The sequence below is a fragment of the Hylobates moloch genome, unplaced genomic scaffold (assembly GCF_009828535.3).
Source record: "Hylobates moloch isolate HMO894 unplaced genomic scaffold, HMol_V3 SCAFFOLD_3, whole genome shotgun sequence".
NCBI lineage: Eukaryota > Metazoa > Chordata > Mammalia > Primates > Hylobatidae > Hylobates > Hylobates moloch.
In genome coordinates, this window is record NW_026652278.1 from 124,843,824 (window position 1) to 124,868,457 (window position 24,634).

At 32.1% G+C, this 24,634-nt stretch overlaps 1 long non-coding RNA gene across 1 annotated transcript in view; it reads left to right on the forward strand.

The window, feature by feature from the left end:
* LOC131382972 (uncharacterized) overlaps nucleotides 1-15,282 on the forward strand; it is a 39,537-nt gene extending 24,255 nt beyond the window's left edge. Inside the window, exons 2-5 of the long non-coding RNA XR_009212609.1 lie at nucleotides 9,459-9,544; nucleotides 11,626-11,738; nucleotides 12,375-12,409; nucleotides 15,134-15,282. This is a non-coding gene — a long non-coding RNA (uncharacterized LOC131382972). The remainder of the gene's footprint in view (nucleotides 1-9,458; nucleotides 9,545-11,625; nucleotides 11,739-12,374; nucleotides 12,410-15,133) is intronic.
* The last annotated feature ends 9,352 nt before the right edge of the window (nucleotides 15,283-24,634 follow it).

Here is a 24,634-nt window from a genome sequence, read left to right on the forward strand (position 1 = left end):
GAAGATCAGCTCTTGATTTGTTTTGCAAGTGGTACCACATATTATTTGTGAGTGTGTGTCTGTGGGTAAATATTAGTGATTATTTTCTCATTAGACTTGTTTTATTCAGGAAAGAAGCCAACAATAGTAGAGAAATAAATAAGGGAACCATGTTACCTTATTCTCATCACAACATTTATTTTTCACAGACAGAATTTTGTGATAAGTATTTGTGATGATTTGGGGAAACTATAAGCATTGAAATATAATTCCTAGACTTAAGTTTTTATTATGTTTCTGATTATTAGTGGCCTTTTTATAGCTAGGAGTTATGATAGAACAGGGAGATAGAGGCTGGTCCTACCGATTCTTGACAGCATATATCAAGAGAAAGCTGGGATCCATATGGGAGAACAGATGATTTTCTTAAAACCGCCATGTAGAGCTGCGCCTGAAAATAAATTTTATATTACGTAGGTGTAGTTTTACAACCATAATGCTTAGATCATGAGGAATAAAAAGAAAACAGTTTATTCTGGAAATAATGCGGCTACTGTATTGTAGTTTAGCTTTGTAACATGTAGTTTAGACAAAAATTTTTATGTGAAATTTCCAAAATATTTTGGGAGTATTGTAGTCCTCAATGGAAAATTTAGGAGGTTATGAAGATGATTTTATATAAATTTGTGGTTCACTTTTGGTGAACCATATAAATATGGTTCTTTATATCACTTGTTTTTTAGTAAGTCAATGAGGGACTATGTTTCTAGAAAAGCTTTTAAGGTAACTTAATGACAGTTTCATGATTTTCAATGAACAAAACACCAAGTTTGGCTTTCACATGGTACATATAATGTGTTCATTTGTGAGTATATCCCATGGCTATCTTTGCCTGAAAGGGAAGTTATTTAAGAATGCAGAGCTGCCTTCCAAGAAAAAGACCATCTAAAGCCCTAGTGCATTGTTTCTATTAAAGAAAACACTTTTATTAATGTATAAAACAGTTTCTTAGGATTTATATAAAACTTATTAAAAATATATGGCTTTGGAGCATTGAATCAGTCTTCTCTTTTGTCCTTGAGGAGTTTTTCCACCTTAATATAGTCGTTGTGATCTTAAAAAAAAATGTGGTTAAAAAAAAGTCTTTTTCTCACTGCAAGTCATATGTTTCATTATTTCAACTTTTCATGCCTTTATCACTTTGTAAAATTGAAATCTTTGCGGACCATGAGATTTTTCACATTTCTGAAGGATTATTATGACTCAAAAAAAAAAAGCAAGAGAAATTCAAATCTCAAAACTTATTTTGGAAGTTTACAAAATGAAAAAGTGAATAAATTTTAAGGAGCAAATGTTTTCATTTTTCTAGTAAGTTAAATACTAAACCAAATAACTTTTATGAAATATTTTACCATTTTCATTTATTATTAGCATATTTAAATAATTCATTTCCAGATAGGGAAAACACATTGTCAGAAATGTTACTTATTCAAAACAAAATAATTGCTAAGAAAAATATTTGCATGAGTCTATTATATGATCCAGTAGCCACAGAACTCTGAAGTACTTCTGAGAGATATATCAACATGGGATAGGGTTGCTAATAGAGTTTATTCAGTTTCTCACTGAAATATCTAGAATAAAAATTAATAAAAATATAATCTTGTAATTTATAACAAGGAAACTAATCATCTGTTTCTCACATAAGAGGGGAATGGCCATATAATACAAAGCCTATTTTGCTACAGTGAGAACATTGTTTAGTGGTTTAGGCTTATCGTGCTGCCTGTGAAACAGCACAAAACCTTCTAACCTTAGGAAAATTGAAAGATTCTTAGAAACTTACTCATTGTCTCAGACATCAGGGTTTTGGTCAATTAAAATTTCTAGCTATCATCTCTTTTCATCAGAGATATTACCTTTTGAAATTGACAGATAATACTTTGGCGATTTGAAGTAATTATCTTTACAGTCTGATGGAAGGAGCATTTGTTGAAGTCTTCATAAATAAAACTAAAGGTGGAAAAGAAAAAAATGTTTTGGTAAATGACATGTTGGATATTGTAAATTTTACTTTATTCATTTTATAAATAATAATAGAAATTGTGGGAGCAGGAGCAAATCTTAAACCATCCAAGATAGGTAAAATTCCTCTATAACTTCTAGGGCACGGGAAGTGGACTAGAAGGTGTGAATGAACTGGTCCTCCACCCCCAACATGAAAAGATGTTTAGTTTTGTTTAGTTTCTTTAGTTTTCCAGCTCCTATGTAGAAATGAGACAGCCCAAGGAAAAATCCATGCCTATTGTCTGTTAGCAAACATTTGATCAGAAAATTTCTTTCCTGGTCAAAGACAACCATCATAGGTATGAGGAAACACTTTCTTGCAGCATCATAAGGGAAGGTAAAGTTATATGAAATAATGATAAGAAAGATACAAGCGAAAAGAAGATGAGAATAAATGGGACCCAAATTAGACAAATGACAATACACTGAAATAAAAAGTGAATCATGGGAGGAAGAAGAAAGGATTGCACATGCATTAAAATTGATACCCACTGCCTGACAAAGGCAAAAATAAATAAATAAATAAATGAAATTGATATTCATGACAGAGTTAAAAAGGAATAAAAGTAATTCCAGGTAATCAAAAGAGAAATTCTCCTACGATGTAGGTAGAAAAAAAAAAAACACAAAGATGTGGAAATGATGATAGTGAACTTGCACACATAGAAGTCATATAACAGCTGTAACAAATTAAATCTAGGGAAAGTGGAAAGTATGCTTGAAACAAATATCGTGTCCATTCTTGTTCTAATAATTTTATGCATACTAATTGAATTCTCACAAAATGCTACAAGGTACTTACTGATGTCATTATATTTACTTTACAAATAAGGCACAAAAATAACCCAATGATGGTAAGCAATACAAAAACTAATGCATAGTAGGGACAGGATTGTAACTCAGTTTCAAGTACAGCCCTCCTTCAAGAACATTCTATTGGAAAGATGTATATTTTTGTATTTAAAATTTTTGTGTATGAACAAAGGATAGGATGGCCATAGTAAAGACCTGCAAGTGTACTATAAAAGTAGTGCAATATAAAAAATAAAAATAAAAAGTTTTTCCCTTTTTTGGAAATTTTCAGTTTTCAGGTATTATATTTACCCAGGTGCATATGCATACACTTACACATGTATGTATATGTATATGTATATGTGTGTGGGTATGTGCATATATTTGCATATAAATGAGCATAGATATATACGTGTGTGTGCACATGTGTGTTGGGGGAGGGAGAAAGAGAAACTTGATATTTATAGGAGAAAGAAAAAATATTTCTTCATGTATTACCTTACATCTATGGCAAGCCCCCTTTTTAGTCACAGAGTGGAGATTGAACAAATAAGGAAAATTTCCCTTACACCATTGTAAGAAGGTGGTTATCTTCCCTCCTAAAAAAAAGACAAATAAATCACCTAGAATATTTATAACAAACTGAATCACCTATTAAATCAGTGAATCACAGTCCTTATAAAATAGAATTATCTTTTTATTTTTAGGGGTTTGTATGATTACATGGAGATTGCCGCTTTTATCATTCTATTTAAAAACGTTTTAAATATTTGGGAACAAAATATATTTACATGTACATAAATGGCAGGTTAGCAGAGGTTGTTTATCTGCAAATTATTGTTGAGGGACCATATTCAGTAGTAGTAACAATAACTGAGATGAGTGGCTTATGCTTTGATGTCTCAGAAAATATGGGTTCAAATCTTGACTTTTGACATCCTTTGTATGATGCTGGTAATGAGTTTTAATACATTTAGGCATCAGATTCCTCCTCATGAAAAAAAGTGTGATATTCACTCATCAATATAATAACTGTGAATATTATATAAATACATTTTACATTTCCTAATGATACTCTTTAATAATATATCAAGCATAAATGTAACAAATGCATTCTGTGTAGCAGATACTGTTTGAAGTGATAATACTTAAAATAATATTATAAAATACTTTCTATTGTTATCATTGCTCTACGGATGAGAAGACTTAGAGAGATTAAGTGACTTGTTCAAGGTCACTTATTTAGAATCAAATCTGTATGTATGCTTCCTAACATAACTTTCCCTAAGTGGTTTTTTATTTTTTATTTTTTTGAGAGGAACAGAAAGAGTCAGATGTTGCACACCTTTAAGGGGCAAATGGGATGCTTCCATTTCCTGTTCAGCCTTAACAAAGAAACAAATGGGAAAAATGAGTGTTAACAGTGTGAACAAGGCAGGAGATTAGGGAATAAACAACAGCAACCTGTATTCAAGTTCATTGAAATCATCCATTTGACTGAGAAAATCCTAAATTGAGTTGACTAAATTTGATATGAATTGACTGTAACTGCATATTTGAATTTGGAGCTTGAGAGGAATCGTTACCTCCTGCTGTTTTTCATTACAAATTATCAGAAATTTTTATAGCTTTTGTTAAGAGATTCAGTAGGGGAGGGAAAACAAATATAAAGAAAAAACATTTAACACTAAACTCTCTTAATACTGTTTTGGATTAATATTTTATAAAAACATTAGGAATTGAAGATGGTTTCACCAATTTATTTTTCTAAAAATAAACATCATATTAATGACAAATCTGGCATTTCTTTCATATTTTCTGGTGAATGCGTTCATTTCCATAAGGTTTCAAAGAACCAAATAATTATATATATGTATATACAATTATATTCCCTCTACATTTCTGACTCGGTAAATATTTTCCTGATTTTTCCTTCATAGTAACAACTTCATTTTTTTAAAAGAAATAGGTAGCAATAGATTAATGGCTATTTAAATAGAAAATCAATAGATTAATAATCTCACCAGTCATACCACCAATAAAGTCAAATAATGAGACATTTTCTGAAAGATACTTTTTCTTGGCTAGAGATGTGACTTTTTAAACATAAACTTTTTGAGGGTGGAGACCTTGTCTGTCTTTTACTATAATATCACTAGTGCCTAAGAAAGTGCCTCTGTCATCATATGTGACAAGTAAATATTTGATTGATTTAAACCCTATTAGGCTGGCTTGCACATTTAGGCATTGTGCCTAATTGTGCAATTGTGCATTGAAATCCCCTATATAGTTGGGCAAGAAAAGCATTCTGTTCTATTTGATGAGATTCTTGAACTATTTGGAATCTTCAGGACCACTAAACAAAGTTCTCATTAATATCCCTTGATATAGTAAACCACTAATCTTGCAGAAGAGAAATTGATTTTGGCTTATGTTTGGGATTCCAATATACAGGCATATATTTGATGGGAGGAGGAGTAGGAGAGATAAATAATTTATTAGGAGAAATTTGCCACAAGTGAAGACATCTGACAGAGTGGGTCAGATTGTGCAGTACAGCATAAATCTCAGAGGGTGATAATAGGGATAATATGAAGCAATATCTACGTGTCTCTGGCTCAACTCAACCAACAGGTTTTTTTTTTTTTTTTTTCCTCTCCCCTTCATCCTCCATTAATTAACACTTCTAGGAAATGTCTATATGGTGTGTGTAAAAAGGAACTAAGTCACTATGGACCTAAAGCATGCTGTGGAGACTCCCTCTAAAACAGAGAAGAGATGATTATCATCCAGATAACCAGAGTAGTGAGGGGAAAAAACAACATATCTAAAAGCTTGAAGAAGTTGTGCTAATAGTATAGGAAGCAGCTTGTGGACAGATGGAAGTCAAGTCAGCAGTCCACCGAAAGTTGTTGATAGGATGAATACACTCGCACACAGTAACAAAGAAAAAGCCATTGAATATGCCAGCAGATACAAAGCACAGAGACAATAGAGATGTGAGCAGCAATCATGATTATATGAGGGAACCCCTTAACTACATCTACTTACCCCCTTACCTCACTTTCCTATGGCCCCTTAGAGCTCCTCCTACCACCATTATTCTTCCATGACCATATCCTAGCTTGTAGGAGTGGAGAAAAGCTCTCCCAAACTTGTTCTAAAAAATGTGCGAATAAATTTGAGAATTTTTCAAAGGCTAGTAGTTTTACTAACCCACAGCTTATGAGCATCACACTTTAGATAATCAGGAAGACATTTGATTATCTGTCTATTGGCATATCTATTTTCTGTCTGTTTCAGAAATTAGTACTTCAGGAGTGAAAATGTCAATATAAATTGGCAGGGAGGTGATTTGGAATCATGGCAATCTTTGATAAAACTATAAGTAGTTTTGTTTATCCAGCAGGATGATTGAAAATGTGGGTTCTCAGAGATTATATCATATTTTCAAGATGATCTTTTATGACCTTTTACCTTCTAAGTCTCTTTGTACATGTGAGTAATGGGAAACCTATAGTTGGTTCTATTTCTGTTATAATAGAGAATATTGAACTACAAACTTTTATAGCTAAAAGTTATTGTGTTATGAGGCATTGTGGAGCATATATTAGTTTAGGAAATAGTTCTTACTTCGGCTATAGTGATTGAAATACTTGGCCTTAGCTTGATATTGCACTTGATGTGTAACTCTATCCCAGGGGAGTTGACATAAACCTCTCCTAAAATTAACACAGATAAATGTAATTTTTCCAGGTGCATACACTGTAAATAATTGCACATAATAAATATATCTTCCTTCCTATTTCCTACTTGTTTTCTTTTAGTCTTGGATTAGAAATGCTAAATTTTAATGTTATTTACATATTTCTTACTTTGAATGATAGAAGAAGATCAATTGAGAATAATTTTGTTTTGATTTTAATTTACTATTGTAAGACTGAATTTTCAAGCAATTATCCTAAGTACTTTTGTATTTATTAAAATCCATGAGTGTACAGTTTACATGAAAATAACTTTTTCACTTCTCTTTGGGATAAAGAATCAACTTTTTGAAGTAGGCACATTGAGTTTTTGTAACATGTTGACATATATACGTATTCAAAAGTGATGGTTCTACTTGGAGCTGGAAAAACCTATTTATTAGAGTAGTACTCTAATAAAGTAGAAGAATATTTACAAATAAAGATCATCAAGTTCATTTGAATTAGCTAGAACTTTTACTTACATTGTTGTATGTTTTGGTAAATATATAACTAAACTGTGTTATTTTCCTTTTATTATTTTCATCAAAAAAACCCCCTAAATGTCTATAAAGAGCCAAGGTTTATTCACAGCATAAATATTCTGGAGAAAACTAACATAATTTAAAAAATTGAAAGCTTAGAGTCACTTTTTCCTAGTGAGCAATATTCTCAAGTATGAAATCTAGAGTGCTGGATTAAATATATGTGACTAATATCATAATGATTGATCGGGGGTTTTGTATAAACGTTTGATAGCTATTAAATGTAATTGGTAGCCTTAAAAGTGGCCAACTGACTTTAATAAAGGTGCTAAATATAGTAAGGTAGATTCCTATATTTGATAGGAATAACAGAGAATGTTTCTTTTAGTCTCTTTATTTGAAATGTAATGAAGGCTAGGCATGGTGGCTCACGCCTGTAACCCCAGCACTTTGGGAGGCTGAGGGGGGTGGAACACCTGAAGTCAGGAGTTTGAGACCAGCCTGACCAACATGTTGAAACCCCGTCTCTACAACACACACACACACACACACACACACACACATTAGCTGGGTATGGTGGTGCATGCCTGTAATCCCAACTACTTGGGAGGCTGAGGCAAGAGAATCACTTGAACACGGGAGGCAGACGTGGCAGTGAGCCGAAATCGTGCCATTGCACTCCAGCCTGGGCAACAAAAGTGAAACTCCATCTCAAAAAAAAAAAAAAAAACAAAGAACAAAAAACATAAACAAATGTAATGAAAAGTAACTTATATTATCCAAGTCTAAAGTTAGCAAAAATCTAACTAAACAAAACCAAGATTGATTATTGTATTAAAATATAATTTTTAGTAATATCTTTGAGAATGTGTGAGATTGGTCTATATACATTATTTTGTTTCATTATTATAACAACTGAAAAAACTGAGTTGCATAAACGTCTAGAATTTGCCAAATTATGTTAGGTAAAAAGTTTGGATATGAATCTAAGATTTTCTGATTCCCAAAACTAAGCAATCATTTTTGTTTTGTTTTTACTTTGATTAAAAATAAGGGAAGCTTATGTTATATTTGGAAATAAAACTAAAACTTTTTTTAAAAAGGATGCAGAAATGTAGAATTGGGGAGAGTTAAGAGTAGACATTTGGTCAATTTGCCCTTAAAAGACATGAGTCCAAGATCATATAAGATGTGAGCTCTAGTCGATACCAGAATCTCCTTGAAACTCAAATTTTTTCCCTGAAAAAGAAAAGAGGATCATTTCTGTCATGTACACAAGATTTCTCTCTGCAGATCAGAATAATTTTTGTATTACATACATGTAAGAAAGCATAGCTATTATGATATGAAAACTAGGAGTGAAATATGAAGCATTTGTGCCTTTTCTGAAATGGTAAAAAAAAAAAATCCCATTTAGTCTCTTCTCTCCTTCTTTTACTTCTGCCCCCATTCAAAAATAAATTTTTATATACAGGATGAACTTAAAAGTCGGCATAATGTCTGCAGTAGAGGCAGAAAGTGAGACGCTGAAATAAAATGCAATTCATATCCAAGAAAACAAAAAGAAAAAAATATGATAACTGATTTTTACCACCTTCTATTTCATTATATATTAACAAAACGTTATTTAAATGTCATATATAGTACCATGTGGAAGTAGAACAGACACACTAATGCTGATCAATAATGATTTAAGGGCAGAAAGAGTCAATACAGTATAATGCACCAATTATATAGTAAAATAGAGCAATATATGAATACTTTCTTGAGTAAAGTGTATATTACAGATGCATTGTGTGGAAAAATGGTGTTTAATAACACCTTGGAAAGCAATGGGAAGGCTGACTATTGCTTTATAATTAAATAATAAAATAGTTAAATAAGGGGCCGGTGCGGTGGCTCATGCCTGTAATCACAGCAATTTGGGAGGCTGAGGTGGGTGGATCGATCACCTGAGGTCAGGAGTTCGAAACCAGCCTGGCTAACATGGCAAAACCCCGTCTCTACCAAAAATACAAAAATTAGCCAGGCATGGTGGCATTCGCCTATAATCCCAGCTACTTGAGAGTCTGAGGCATGAGAATTGCTTGAACCCGGGAAGAGGAGGTTGCAGTTAGTGGAGATCACACCACTGCACTCCAGCCTGGGTGACAGAGTGAGACTCCATCTCAAAAATAAATTAAAATAATAATAATAATAATAAAATAGGGATGGTAGGGGGATGTAGGGGATGTAGTCTGCAAGCAATTTATTATTATGACTGGCAACAGATACCTGACATTTAAAAATTATTTACTTTATAAATTCTAATCATGCAAAGAGGGAAATGAAGAGAGACATAACTTCATTTTGAGAAAAATGAGATGACTGAAATGTACTTGACTTACTAAAGGTCACCAGTGCTGCGAGGGATCCCAGGCAAGAATGCTGATCTTGATGAATAGTGCAGGTCATAACTGCTCTCAGTTCAGAGAGAAGGTAAGAAAAATGTTGCCATTATGTCTTTTAGGTGAGGGCTATCTTATTTTGGCACAGGAACTTAACATGATGGTTAAGCACAGGCGTTGGAGTAAGCAGAAATTTGAGTTCTTATGTTTGTTACATGTTTGGTGATCTCAGCTATGATTTTGTGCTGGTTTTTCTTCACTCACATCTAAGAGAGTAGTACACATATTTAAATTGTGTGTTCAAAATGCTTGGCAAAATACCAGTATATGTTAATTCTAAATAACAACAGTTATTTTTATTAATGATTTGATTTATATTTGTCAACAATTCTATGATGATTCTGCCCTTTAAACCAAGATATTTGATGACAAGTACCATACCTGTTTCATCCATATCCTTTAATAGCTGCTTAAAATATGTGGTGAATAAACAAATAAATGTATAGGTAGATGGAATTTATTTTAGAACATATCATAAGGGAGAAAGCTGTGTAATATTATGTATAAAATTTAAGCCAAGTTTCCTACCCAGAGCTGTTATCTCTAGGTTAGAACTCTAGAAATGTATCATCTCTTTACTGGGATCTTTCTTTGTAGCAAGAATTTGTAAGGTTGAAATTCTACAGATAAGAGGATACCTTCCACAGGATGAAATTGACTCAATCATCTTTGGCCCTTTGTTGTACATAGTATAGGGTCTATATTAGCCTTGCTTTTAAAATTCAGTAATCTCCTGTAATCTGTTACTTCAAAGATGTGTCATTGTTTGCATATTCAGCAGCACTCTTTCCAAGAAATAAAAAATGATTCATTTTGTGTTATATGAACAATATATTTGGAAGAAGAGAAATCAATACATGTAAATTCATTACATCCAGATGCTCCTCCTTCCAAACTAACCATTAAACGAAAGAGATTAATAAAATAAAATTGAAATAGCATATAATCTTTATGTGTATTTCAGCAGTGAAATTTGACATAATTCACCAACTTTCTCATGGCATTTTCTTTCTGCATTTTATAACTTAGTCTGATGTTCATTTGGATAAATTTAGAAAGCTAATGCCTCATTTTATGCAGCTGAAGTGTAAGATTAAGTAGAGTAGAAACCTTGCTAATTATCACTTCTCTGATCTACACACCTGATACTTCTTGCAAAGAGTTTTTAGCAAATATTAAAAAGAGATCATATATCAAAGCATTATTTTTATATCTCCACATTTAAGTAGAAATTTGAAAATACATATGTGCATTTAATGTTTTAACAAATACTTTTAGTGTATGTATAACATAATGTCACTGATTAAATATAACTTCAAGAAATAAATTGCTAGGAAATATTTTATATGATCTCTTTCTATTCTTTTTAGTCCTCTCCACCACAATACATTTCCTTATGTATTTCTGAAGCTTTCCTTAGGGCTCTCTAGATGGCCATTAGCTAGGAAGATGTCCAACTATAACCCCAAAGAAACTTGGCACAGAGAGTGCTTCGATGCAGCTCTGCTTTTGATTTTATCTTTGAAAATAGAATGTTTAAATAGAAAAAGATGAAGTAATAGGTATTCATCCGACAATGGGAAAGTGATATAGATTTTTTTTCCAGCTCTATTAAGGTATAATTGAAAAATAAAAGTTTTATATATATGTGTGTGTGTGTGTATATAGATATGTATATATATGATGTACAATGTGATGTTTTGATATACATATACAATGTGAAATAATTAGAACAATAGGGTAATTAACATACCCATCACCACACATAGTTACCTGTTTGTGTATACATGTGTGGTGACAATATATAAGATTTACTCTCTTAGCAAATTTCAAATACAATCCTCCCTTGGTATTGAACATTGGGATTGGTTCCAGGACCCTTGACAGATACCAAAATGCACATATGTTCAATACCCTTATATAAAAAGGTGTAGTATTTGCATATTACATACGCATAGCTGCTTGTATACTTTAAACATCTCTAGAATACTTATAATACCTAATGAAATGTTAATGCTATATAAATATAATTATTACATTGTATTTTTTATTTGTATTAATTTTTGTTGCATTGTTATTTTTATTCTTGTTTCAAATGTTTTGGATCCGCAGTTGGTTGAATCTGTAAATGTGGAACCTATGAATATGGAGGGGCAACTGTATACATCACATCATTATTAACCCTAGCCATCAGATCTCCAGAATTTATTCAACTTATACTGCAAGTTTGTATCCTTTGACTAATATTTCCTCATTTCCCTCTTACCCACCCTATCCCCTATGCTCCTGGCAAGTTATCCTTCTACTCTTTGCATCTATGAGTTAAACTATTTTAGGTTCCACATATGAGATCATGCAGTATTTGTCTTTCTGTGTCACGTTTATTTCACTTAGTACAAATTGCCCCGATTCTTCTTTGTTGTTACAAATAACAGCATCTCCTTCTTTTTAAGGTTGAATAACATTCCTTGATAGATCATATATATATATATAGTGTGTGTGTATATATATACCATTATATAATATATACCATTATATATATTATATGCCCTTTCCGTGTGGTCATGCTTCTTCTCTTCTCTACTGTGTAACTAGACTCCTGAGTTCTCTCAGAGCTATTTTTGTTTATGGATGGCTATCTAATCATAGTTTTTTTTTCTTTTGTCTTTTTCTGTGTGTGTGGTGGGGGAGGGCAGGGAGTGAAACTAAGAACAGAATCTCCTGCTCTGCCATATTTCTGACATCACTGTAATTTGTCTGTTTTCATAACTTTTTTCCAGGCATTGGCTTTATCTTAGGTGTTTGGTTATTTTACTTTGATATGCTAAAGAGTGGCTTCCTGTTTTATGTTTTTCTTCCAGGTCAATGCACATATTACACATTCCAATTTCTAATGGTAAATACTACTTTTCTTCTAAATTTTGTACAAAATAAATTAATATAGTCACAGTCTTCTAAGTAAAAAAAAAAAAAAAAAACGTAAAGACCAGAAAGCTAATAATTAAAAGCCCTTAATTTTATTATCTTTTACAAATCACTTCTCTTGCAGAAGTTATTAGTTAACATTTTGATATTTATACTTCCAGATTTTTTCTGCTGCTTTATGAGCATGTGTGTGTATAGATGTTTACATTATTGATGTGCTAAAGAATTTATATGGTATACTTCTTAGTTTTTTTTGCTGTTATTCATGTTTTAAATATTTTTTCAAACCTTAAATTTTTATTTCGCTTTTAACTTATTTTTTATTTAACTTGATCTGTCTTCTGATAAAGATTTGAATTGTTAATTTAATCAACTACATTAATTTGTTTCCATTTGTGAATTTTGATATAGTGTTTTTTTTTTTTTTTTTTGAGGCGGAGTCTTGCTCTGTCACCCAGGCTGCAGAGCAGTGGCCCCATCTCTGCTCATGCAAGCTCCACCTCCTGGGTTCACGCCATTCTCCTGCCTCAGCCTCTCGAATAGCTGGGACTACAGGTGCCTGTCACCATGCCCGGATACTTTTTTATTTTTAGTAGAGATGGGGTTTCACCTTGTTAGCCAGGATGGTCTCGATCTCCTGACCTTGTGTTCCGCCCACCTTGGCCTCCCAAAGTGCTGGGATTACAGGCGTGAGCCATCCCGCCCGGCCTGATATAGTGTTTTAATTAGAAAAAAATCTTTTTCACACAAAGATTATAAAATTTCTCATATAATTACTCTTAAATTCTGTATAATTTTTGTTTTATTTATATAAAATAAAAATTCTGGTATTTACTTTTGTGCACTTTGTGAGTTTAAATTTGTTTCTCCAAATTAAATAGGACAGTCATTTATTGAACAGAAGTTTATTTTCCACTGATCTAAAATATCCCCTGAAGTTAAATATCTAAAAAATTGCTCAGTTTTGCTATGATTTATATGACTATTCCAAGACAAATATTTTTGTTGTAATTCTTATTACTATATAGAATAATTCCCTGTTTCACATTAAGCAGAACAAGGTATCTTTCTCTTCAAGTTTATATTTAATTTTGGAAGGACGCTGTTGAAAGTATTCATTTTTTATGATATTTAAACTCATTTTAACCATCTCTATTAAAAATTCTTTTGAGTTTGCTTTGAGTATATAAATAAATTTAGTCTAGAATTAAATATTTAAAGTATTTATAATTCATGTTCTGGAATTTAGTGTGCATCTCCATATCATCAGTTCTTGATATGTATTCTTTATAAAGTTTCACATTCTTAGATGTGATTTCACAAGTTACATGTTGGAATTAATTCTAAATATTTTATAGCAGTCATTGCTTTCGTGAATGTATTCTTTTATTCCCCATCATACTCTTGGTTGTGTTGCTGTTGACATATAAAAAAGATAAAGCATTTTTATATATTCACATCTAACATATTCTTAGTGAATTTTGTTCTTAGATTTAAGAGTTTCTTAGTTGTTCATTTTATTAATGTTTCCACAGAAAGAGATGTGAATGTCATTCTTCAAATCAGTGGGTTATTTGGTCATGTTTTTTCATTAATTTGGTTTATATATTCATTAATAATTCAATTTTTTTAACGTATTTTTTTAAATGTACTTGAGTTGAATGTTTATTTCCAGTCTTCCTTATTTTTAAATTAATATTCTTAAGGTTATATGTTTTTCTCTGATAAATGTGTTAATAATTATATATTTCTAAGGTTTTTTTATACAAACATTATGATAATTACTTTCAGTGAACTACTTTATATAATAAGTAAATTACCCATGTTTATACACTGAGTAAGAATATATGTAAAGTTCCAACACAAGGAATAAACACCATGTTGCTTCCTACACTCTGAAAAATGTCTCCTGTAGCCATCAGTTTTGATTTCCATTTAATTTAATAATTTGTTTTGGAAGACATTATAAATAATTTCCTAGTTTATGGATTTATTTTCATCATTTCTTTTGATAGGTGGAAAATATTAATATTTGTAATATAGCATAACTGGAATGATTTCTACCTCTTAAAATACACAATTTTTTTGTCTAATGATGTGAATATTCTGTAGGTGATTAAACATTTTATATATATAAATATATATAATTCATATGTATACAAAGTTATGCTTGTTTTTATTATACATAGAAAAACAAAATAATCCTAATGAGCTAATTCATACCTTGTATGTCCTTATTTTCTGTTTACTTGATTGGTCCATACAAAAGACTATTAATTTCTTAAATACAATTACACATTTTTAATATTTAACATTTTTAAATTTAAAATTTAAAAAATAAAAAATCTTTTATTTCTAAAAATGTTAAAATACTTTAATGCTTTATTTTAAAATGCATAGCCGATTATTATGTCATCTTGGTTGAAATAATGGTTGGCTGTATCTTTTATTAATATAAAATCCCCTTTTGATTTCTGTAGAGCTTTTCCTTGAATGCTATTTTGCCACAGCAAAATGACCAAAACCTGATTTCTATTTGTAAATATATTCATGGTAAACATACTGTTTTCCATTTAATATTTTAAATATTTTATGTCGTTTTGCCTTAGCTATGTATTTAGTTGTAGAATATAGTTAAATCCTTTTTAAAAATATGAAAGTTGTTCATTTTAATAAGAATCTCATTTTTCCATAGATTCCAGTAATCTCTAGGTAAACAAGTGCAGCTCTATTTTCTAACATCGACCATAAAATACCTCAAGATTTGCAATTCAGGATAAAACATCTTGAGCAATTTTACCTATTATATTGACTAGCAGTATGTTTCATAAATAAATAAATAATACAGCCATAGTAACCATTAATTTCTTGTTTCTTTGGAGTAGCATATGCTATGTTCAGGGTCAGATGAGAGCTATATATCAGTATTTTTCTCCTTTGGCTTATTTTTAGCCTGTAATGTCAGGCTGACTTCTCAAAATTATATATTTCTACTTGCCCATTTTATGTGTACTTTTGTAACACATGTCTATCTATATAAACTGGATAAACAATATTATGACAGTGGAATATCTGTAGTATTTTCTACTCTTATACAACAGACTTTGTTCAGCCTTAGAATATTTTCAAATCTTGAGGATATGCAGATCGGCTTAGAAGAGTTCTTTTCTGTTCATGATTGTTAATGCATTTAAAGTATTTAAATTGTATTAATCTCTTGCTTGGCTTGTTTCATCTTCTGTATTAACTGATGCTCAGAAAATGCCATGTACTCTTTACCAAATAAAAGTCTGATTTTATGCTGGACTTCAAAAATTCTGCAAATATATTCATAAGAATTTTCTAAACAATAGAGATGTACCAAGTTATCACATCCTCTCCATAATCCGTTGTTTTGATAATAGTGATGATAGGAGCAGCTTAAACATATTGTGACATTTTATTCAAGGTTACAAAAAAAAAACATCCAAAAGACTTAGAAAGTGACAATCAGTTTTGATATCATTTATCAGACAAAATGAAGATATTTAAAATGGTGAAGCTTTGACATAAATGTTATATTTGGTACACTTAAAATATATTCAATATCATCCATGGATTTTATTAAATTTTAAGTGGTGAGTCAAGATGGCTGATAAAAATAATAGGGCACTGACAATCTGTTATCATTAAAGTGCTACTCTTTTTAAAAGTAAGGTTGTTGGGTGATGATACCATATTGGGGGAATATTTAAAAAGTGATCCTCTTGAGTTGCTATATTGGGGTTAAAAAAGAATCAAAAGCTAGGGAGACAGAGTGTTTTAAGAGCTCAGTGAATCAGATTCCATAAATTTGGTTCAATTATAAATGTCTAAAAAATGACAGCAGCTGAGTGTTCCATACAGTTATAAGCAATGAAAATGTTTTGTTTTTTGTTTTGTTGTTCTAAGCAATGCTTAATGGAGAATTTGTGTCCAGGAAGCAATTTAATAAGCACTTCCAAAATCTGATAAAGTAGCAATGGTTGAAAAATAGTGGAAGAAAGGATCCATATTTTAAGAATTTCTTCTACATGGAGATCATAATCAAAGTAGCAAAACATCTTTCATAAAAATATGTGGCCACATATGTGCACACACACACATACAAATTGTACACATAAAATCTTACATATATATTTTAATATAAAATACTACAGGTTAATAAAAAATGTGCTTAGACTTAGCTTATTTTTTTAATCGGAATGAAATCTGGTTGTACCACAATTTTGATGTCAAACTGCTTTCTCTTCCTGTTTACATTTTGCAAGAACAAGAAGCCTCAGCTGGAAAATTGGCCCATAATCACAACCTATTAAGCTTCTACTGATATTGCAATAGAAGTAATGGGTTTTTAATGAGCTTATCCATTTTAACATTTATATAATTTATTAACTTTTTCCTTTCTCTATTTTGTATATTAACTAAAAACTTAGGTTTAATAATTTTCTTTACTGAACTTTTAACTCCTCGAAATTCAATAATAACGCTATTTTAAGTTACTGTTGATAATTTTATCAAGCATAAGCAATCACTTGTGTGTTATTGTAGAGCTTCATGTACTATGAAGGGTCACTCACATTGGAAATTGGCATCCAACCTGTGGCATGGAACTTGCTTTATAGATACTTATAGAGAGAATATCAACTTTTACAGCAACAGAGGTAGAATTGTTGACTTCATAAAAGCAAATTTAAAATATTGGGTGTTTCATGAATTTGCCCTTGAATCCACTGTTAACGCAATTTGTGGGTATATCAGAAGGCTAAAAATCTCCACTGCAGGGTGAAAACATGGTGATAAGGACTGAATAGGTTTTTGACTGTGCTGGTGTTAGAGAAAGCACCAGGAGAACCATAGACTTGGGGATCTGCTCAGCATAAAATCTGAGGTGGAAATCTTGAACATGATTGAGGAGAGGGTAGACATGGGAGGACCCTGGCACAGGGCAGGCAAACTTCATCTCTTTCTACAGTTCATTTTATTCCAGAGGATGTAATTACCAAACTCAAACAATTAGGAAAACTTTTGGTATTAGTTTATCTCTATCATCTGGGGAACAAATTATTAATCTTCCAAAAATTATTTTAAGAGAGTTATAACTAATTAATGATGGGCATACTTATAAATCACTTTTAAATTACCTCTATAAGGTTGTATTTTTCTTAAAAGAAACACCAGTCACAGGAGAGTTCACATATATAATTTTTGTCCTACCTTAAAAAATAAGAGAGCGAAAAAGAGGGTCTCATTATGTCACCCAGGCTGGACTTGAACCCCTAGGCTCAAGCCACTTTCAGGCCTCATGAGTAGCTGAGACTACAGGTGTGCACCTCCGTGCCCAGCTTGGCTTTATTTATGATAACAATACCTATTACCTTAATAAACAAAAATATCAAATGTTGCAAACAGTAGTATGGGAAATATGTGAACTTTTGCTGAAACTAAAGCCTGAAACTATGAAAACCCATTTTCATAGTAGTGATTCCTTGAAAACAATTTTTAATTTTAAATTGTTACCGCAAACCCTAAAAAAGCTCCTCTGCTTTTCTCAAAAACCTCAAAAAATTCAATAATTCTAGTATATCTAAATGCAATATGTTGTATGATATTATATCATATTATCTATATCTTATATGTTAATAAATTAGCATTCCAATCAGATGTATAGTCATTCCAAGAATCAAAACTCGAGGACTTTAGAAAGGTATCTGTCTTCAGTTTTAATGTTTTATGTCATTTACTCTCAGAGTACACACACACACACACACACACACACACACACACACAACCACACACACATATATGCAATAAGAGTTCTATTAAAATAAAAATTGTAGATATGTTTGGGGGTAATACAGAATTTTCAAAATGATATTTAAGGAAAACTTCAGTTCTTTCCTAAACAAATATGTAACCTACTTTAATGAACAGGAGGAAAATTTCTAGTAACTTGTGCATCTTACAGAATAAAGTTAGTCCTAGGTCTCAGGAGTAAAAAAGTACACCAATTTAATCAGAATTTTGATTTTACGTGCCACTCTATGATCGAGGTGCTAAAATGCTCTGGAGCATAACTCGGTAAGGTAGTATGTGCCTTTTATTCGTTAGGCTTCTTACACCATTTCTTGGAGGCTGTTCTGTAACCCTATGAGTCGTTAGCACGAGTCCAAAATTGTGTGAAGAGAGATCTATGCTTTTGTCCTGTGGAGAGTCTTTTCAGTACAATCAAATTTGCTTCACAGTGTAATTTCACAGTTTGTGCAGTAGTCACAGCTCACAGCACTGTTGTTATTCAAAGCTAAGCAGATGAGAGAGACATAACCGACTAATAACATGCTGGAAGTTATGTCTTCAAAGTTGCAGTCTAATTGTACATCTTCATTTAGTGAATGGCTGAAAATAAATTAAAATTTCCTGACCACTGGAGGCAAAAGCAATGCCAAGCAAATCAATTATATCAAATTCTTGTAGGGTGGAAATATTCTTAATAAAATGTTACAGAGGGAAAGAAAATAACAAGAATAATACAAATGAACCAGAATATAAAAACAGATATCACCTTCAGTTGTAAGCAAATGAATGAAAATTTAGACAGAAGTAAATATAGTTTGATTTTTGCCTAGGTTTTGGCAAAAAATAAACACTTTGGAATTGGCTAAAGTATAGGAATCGGGCAATCTCATGTACTTTTGATTAAGTATACTTTTCCCAACAAATATATTTTTATTTAAAAAATTATAATGCCTTTTGACACACTGACTGCAATTATCCAAAGGCAGTAGATAACAATGAGAGATGCACATATTTTTTTAACACAATGTTATGCGAAGTTTTTTGTTTGTTTTGTTTTTAGCTTGAGTTGCACTTTACTAGAAATTTTAGTTTTCATTAAATATTTTTTAAGCAGTTTTAGATTCACTTAAAAATTAGGGGAAGATACAGAGGTATTTCATATACCCCCTTCTGCCACATATGCATAGCTTCTCCCATAATCAATATTCCCTACAAGAGTGATACATTTGTTACAATTGATGAATTTATATGGACACATCATCACTCCAAGTCCGTGGTCTACAAAGTTCATTCTCAGTGTACATTCCATGAGTTTGAATAATGATATGTGAAATATGATTTTCACTGCCCTGAAAAATCCTCTGTGCTCTGCCTATTAATCTCTCTTTCTCTCTTAACTCCAGTCAACCACTGTTCTTTCCACCGTCTCCACGTTTTTGCCTTTTCCAGAATTTCAGAGTGAATTCTTTCACTTAGTAATATGCATTTAAATGTCCTCCATATCTTTTCATGGCTTGATAGCTCCTTTCTTTTTAGCACATAATAATATTGCATTGTCTGGGTATATTGTAGCTTATTTATCCATTCTCTGGCTGAAGGAAATCTTACTGTATAATCCAGTAATCAAGCTGCTTGGTATTTACCAAAAAATGTTGAAACTTTATGTCCACACAGCAACCTGCAAATGAATGTTTAAGGCAGCTTTATTCATAATTGTCAAAACTTGAGAATGATGCTGTTTTGAAGCAGTGAATATGTTATAATTTTAAAAAAATTAAAATAAAATTATCATAGAACACTAGCCACTGAAGGACATTTGAGCCATTTCCAGCTTTTGGCAGCTATGAACGTAGCTGCTATATACATTTTTGTGTAGGTGTAAATTTTCACATCTGTACAGTTGATGCCCTAGACCATAACTGCTAGGTCATAAATTAAGGGCAGGATTAATTTTTAAGAAACTGCCAAACTGTTTTCTAGTATGGCTGCACCATATTTTAGTCGCTCCAGTAATATATAGAAGATATGGTTCCTCACGTTTTTGTTTTTTGTGTTTTGGGTTTTTGTGAGAGAGAGAGACAGTTTCACCATGTTGGCCAGGATGGTCTCCAATACTGGGCCTAAGGTGATCTGCCTGCCTCAGTCTCCCAAAGTGCTGGGATTACAGGTGTGAGTCACGGTGTCCAGACTCCTCAGGTCTTTATTGACCGTTGGAACTGTTGGAATACTTTTGTTTATGTTTTTGGGTTTTTTTGTTTGTTTTTTTAGCCATTCTAATAGGTATGTAGGTCACTCATAATAGTTTTAATTTTCATTTGCCCAGTGGTTAATGCTGTTGGACATACTTTCACAGTCTTATTTGACATTCGTATCTCTTTTAGTGATATATCTGCTCACATCTTTTACTCTTTGTTTTGTAGTGTTACTTGTTGTCTTATTGTTTTATTTTTTTTTCTTTTTTGAGACAAGGTCAGGCTCTGTTGCCCAGGTGCAAGTGCAGTCACACAATATGGCTCACTGTAGCCTTGACCTCCTGGGCTCAAGCAGTCCTTTGTCTCGGCCTCCTGAGTAGGTAGGACTAAAGGTGCATGTCAACACAGCTGGCTAATTTTTAAATTTTTTTGTAGGGATGCGCTCTGGCTATGCTGCCCAGGCTGGTCTCAAACTTTTGAGCTCAAGGGATATTCTCGCTTCAGCCTCCCAAAGTGATGGGATTACAGGAGTGCGTGTAGACTATTCCTGGCCTTATTGTAGATTTCAAGAGTACTTTGTATATCCTAGACACTCAAATATGTTATTAGAAAATATTTTTCCCAATCTTTAGCTTGCCCCTTTTATTTTGTTAGCTGTGTCTTTCCCCAAACGATTTTCAACTGGAAGTTCAATTTATCATTTTAATAGACCATATTTTGGTACCATTTACAAATTTCTTATAACAAAATCTATTGGAGAATTTTTGTGAATGATTAGAAAAAATCCAAAGTCCAAAAGAAAGACACTGGTTAAAACATAGTAGTTGCATATGGTAAGATTTTATGCAGCTAATTATAAACCACAATTTCAAAGAATATTAAAAACACAAAATATATATTAATTGAAATGTAGCAGAAGTCATCTAGTTGCATATGTGGGTGTGTACATGTCTGTAGTATTTATGTGTGAAAAAGTATTGAGAGAATAACAAATATTTTTTCTGAATTTTCTCTTTTGTTTACCAAAAATGTATTTGTTAAAATCAGTAAAAAATGATTACTTTTGGAGAAAATGAATATTTCATTAATCCATATTTGTACTTCAAGAAATCAATACTTTAAATTTTATTTGAATATGGAATAAATCTTGTCATTACAATTATTTTAAACTTCATAATTTTTGACACTTTTCGATAGCTCTCTGTAGGCTAAAAGCAAGTACGTTAGAATCACTTAAAAATGTAGAACAGACACGATTTACCCATTTTTGTATATGATTATTTCCAATATTATTAGGTTTAATATAGGACAAGATTTTTAATTTTTACGTTGAAATATTTCCTGATCTTTTATATATAAATTATCCTGTAAATACGTTTTACTATGATTATAAAATACATAGTTGATGAAAACAAAATAATTGATATTTTAAAAATGTGAATGTCTAGAAAGCAAGGAATCATATCTCATTTTTACCTAATATGCATATTAGCAATACATTACTTTTTAGCTTGGCTCATTTGAGATTAGTTTTAAGAAACAGTAAAAAATACCCCAGGTAAGATGATAGGGAGATGTATAATGAAGTGATGTGTAACTAACAAATACATCTCTGTTTTTAAGCCTCTCTTTTTTTGTGTGTGAGATATATATCACAATTAATTTGAAATAATTCTAACCTTCTTCCTTAATGTTCTACATTGGTTGTAGCAGTTGTTTGTGTCCAAATGCATCAATGCTCTGCTTATAACGTATAAACTTGTAAGTTTATATCACAACCTTAGCCCCAGGAAACTAGCATGTAACAATACCTCTTCGTCTAAACTGTTGTTGCAGCTACACCAATTATGTAATTGTCATTACAGCCACTAGAGGGAAGAGTGACAAAGTGCTACAGCTGAGATACCCAGAGACGTTTTATTCCAGATGAGGCCCTGGCATGCAATGATTTCTATCTCAGTGTCTTATTGCCTTCAAGCTATAAATCATCAGTATCCTTAGAATGAACCTCTTCTACACAATTAAGTATTCTTAAAATGCTTACTTTAATATTGTAATTCAGTATTAACATATTAGAGCTTCTCTAATTGCAGTTTGAAAGCTAGATATTTAAATGCCCTTATATATCCTCCCAAATTTTAGTGTCCAGAAAATTATCATCTGTCCCTAGGTTTCAGACTTCCTTACTTGTCTGTACATCTAAAACATGTTTTTTTTAAAAAATCTAATTTATGAAAAGAAAAATCCCATACTTAGAGGCTTAAATTATATAATTGAGAAATACAGACAAATAGAATCAACCAATTAACAATAATTTGTATTGATGTCAGTGCTGTAGATGATTTACATACATCACTTTATTGAAAACCTTACAAATTAGATGTTATTTCCATGATTTAGATGAGAAAACGGAAGTGCATATCGTGCCTAATCTTAGACAAGTGTTGTAAATATTAAGTGAAAATGTCTTTTGTTAAAGATGGGCCAGTTGGACTGAAATAAGGACCAGCAGTGTCATACACATACACGCTTATATAACAGATTCTCATGAAACCTCTTCTAAGTGTATATATATTTAGTCAAGTTTTCAAAGTACATGATCTCTCTCATTAGAACATTTGCAATGCTCTTGAGCTTTCTATTACTAGGCTGATAGAAGCCCTTTGTTAAATGACTATATGTTGAGTTTTAATACTCATAATTGGCTAGTAACATATAAAACATAAGCACTATCTAAAATATTGAGAAGCTGATTTCATATAGTTTTTTTTCTTTCTATCATAATATTTTATCATAACGAGCCAGAGCAGGGATATAGCTGAAAAGATTAACAAAATCCAGAGATATTTTGTTTATTGTTTAACTGAGGCTTGTAAGCTTGTAAGCTATCAAGCATGTTCTTCTTTTCTTTTCTTTTTCTTTCTTTTTTTTTTTTTTTGAGACAGCGTTTTGCTCTTGTCGCCTGGAGTGCAGTGGCACGACCTTGACTAACCGCAACCTCCATCTCCTGGGTTCAAGCAACTCAGCCTCCCCAAGTAGCTGGGATTACAGGCACCCGCCACCATGCCCAGCTAATTTTATATTTTTAGCAGAGACAGGATTTCACCATGTTTTGCAGGCTAGTCACAAACTCCTGACCTCAAGTGATCCACCTGCCTCGGGCTCCCAAAGTGCTGGGATTACAGGTGTGAGCCACCACGTCCGGCGACATGTTCTTATTTTTCATAAGAAAATGGAAAGCACAACAAGAAGGAGAGATTAGAAGATGATTTGGGACAGCTGTTTACTTATGAAACAGAAGTCTGAATAAAGGAGGAGGTGATAAATCTGGATGAATTAGGATAGGACACTTGAACAACATTCTAGGTGAAGAGTATTGAAGGTGTGCAAATGCTTGAGAATAATAAGCAGCTTCTCCTCTCCTTCTCTGGATTTTGAAAAGGGGGAGATTGCGGGCAGGTGAAATTTTGTTAAGAAATGGTTCTCAGTGTAGAAGACCATGGAGAAAGTGACATTATTGGGTAATAAATCTGGTACTGGTATTCAATTATGTATTGAACAAATATTTGCTGAGTACATTTCATAAGTATACACTGGTGAACTAAATATATGTGCTTTCATGAGGTCCATGAGACAATGCAAGAATAGAAGTTCAGGAAGTACTCAAGAATACAGAAGGACTTAATTTTTACTCATTTGTTTTAAATTCAGATCTCATCCTAGCGCAAGCTGTCTTTCAAGATTTAGGCTGGTTCACCTAGGTCATGTGGGTAATCCAGTGCCTTTCCTAAATGTTCCATAACTTCCTGAGGGATTTCATTCTCCAGGGTCCAAAGTCTCAGGGTCTGATGCACTCTTTTTCCCAAGCCTATCTCATTCACCTGGCTATTAAATGTTCTTAGTACTGAATCGACCCAGACAAGGAACTCAACTAAATCCTTGATTTTTATTTTCTAAAATACTTACATGAGACATTTATACATGTGGAAAATTAACTGAAGTGTTATGAAACTGGAGAGCATTTACCAAGTAGCAATGCAAAGTAAAAATAAAATAAAAAAAACATGTTTTCTTTCAAAGTCAATTTCCTATCCTAACCAAATTTCCTTGCAGATTCTGACTCCTGACTTATTGCTATATAACATCATTCTCTCTTCGCCATTCTCTCTTCGCCGTTCCCTCCTGTAACC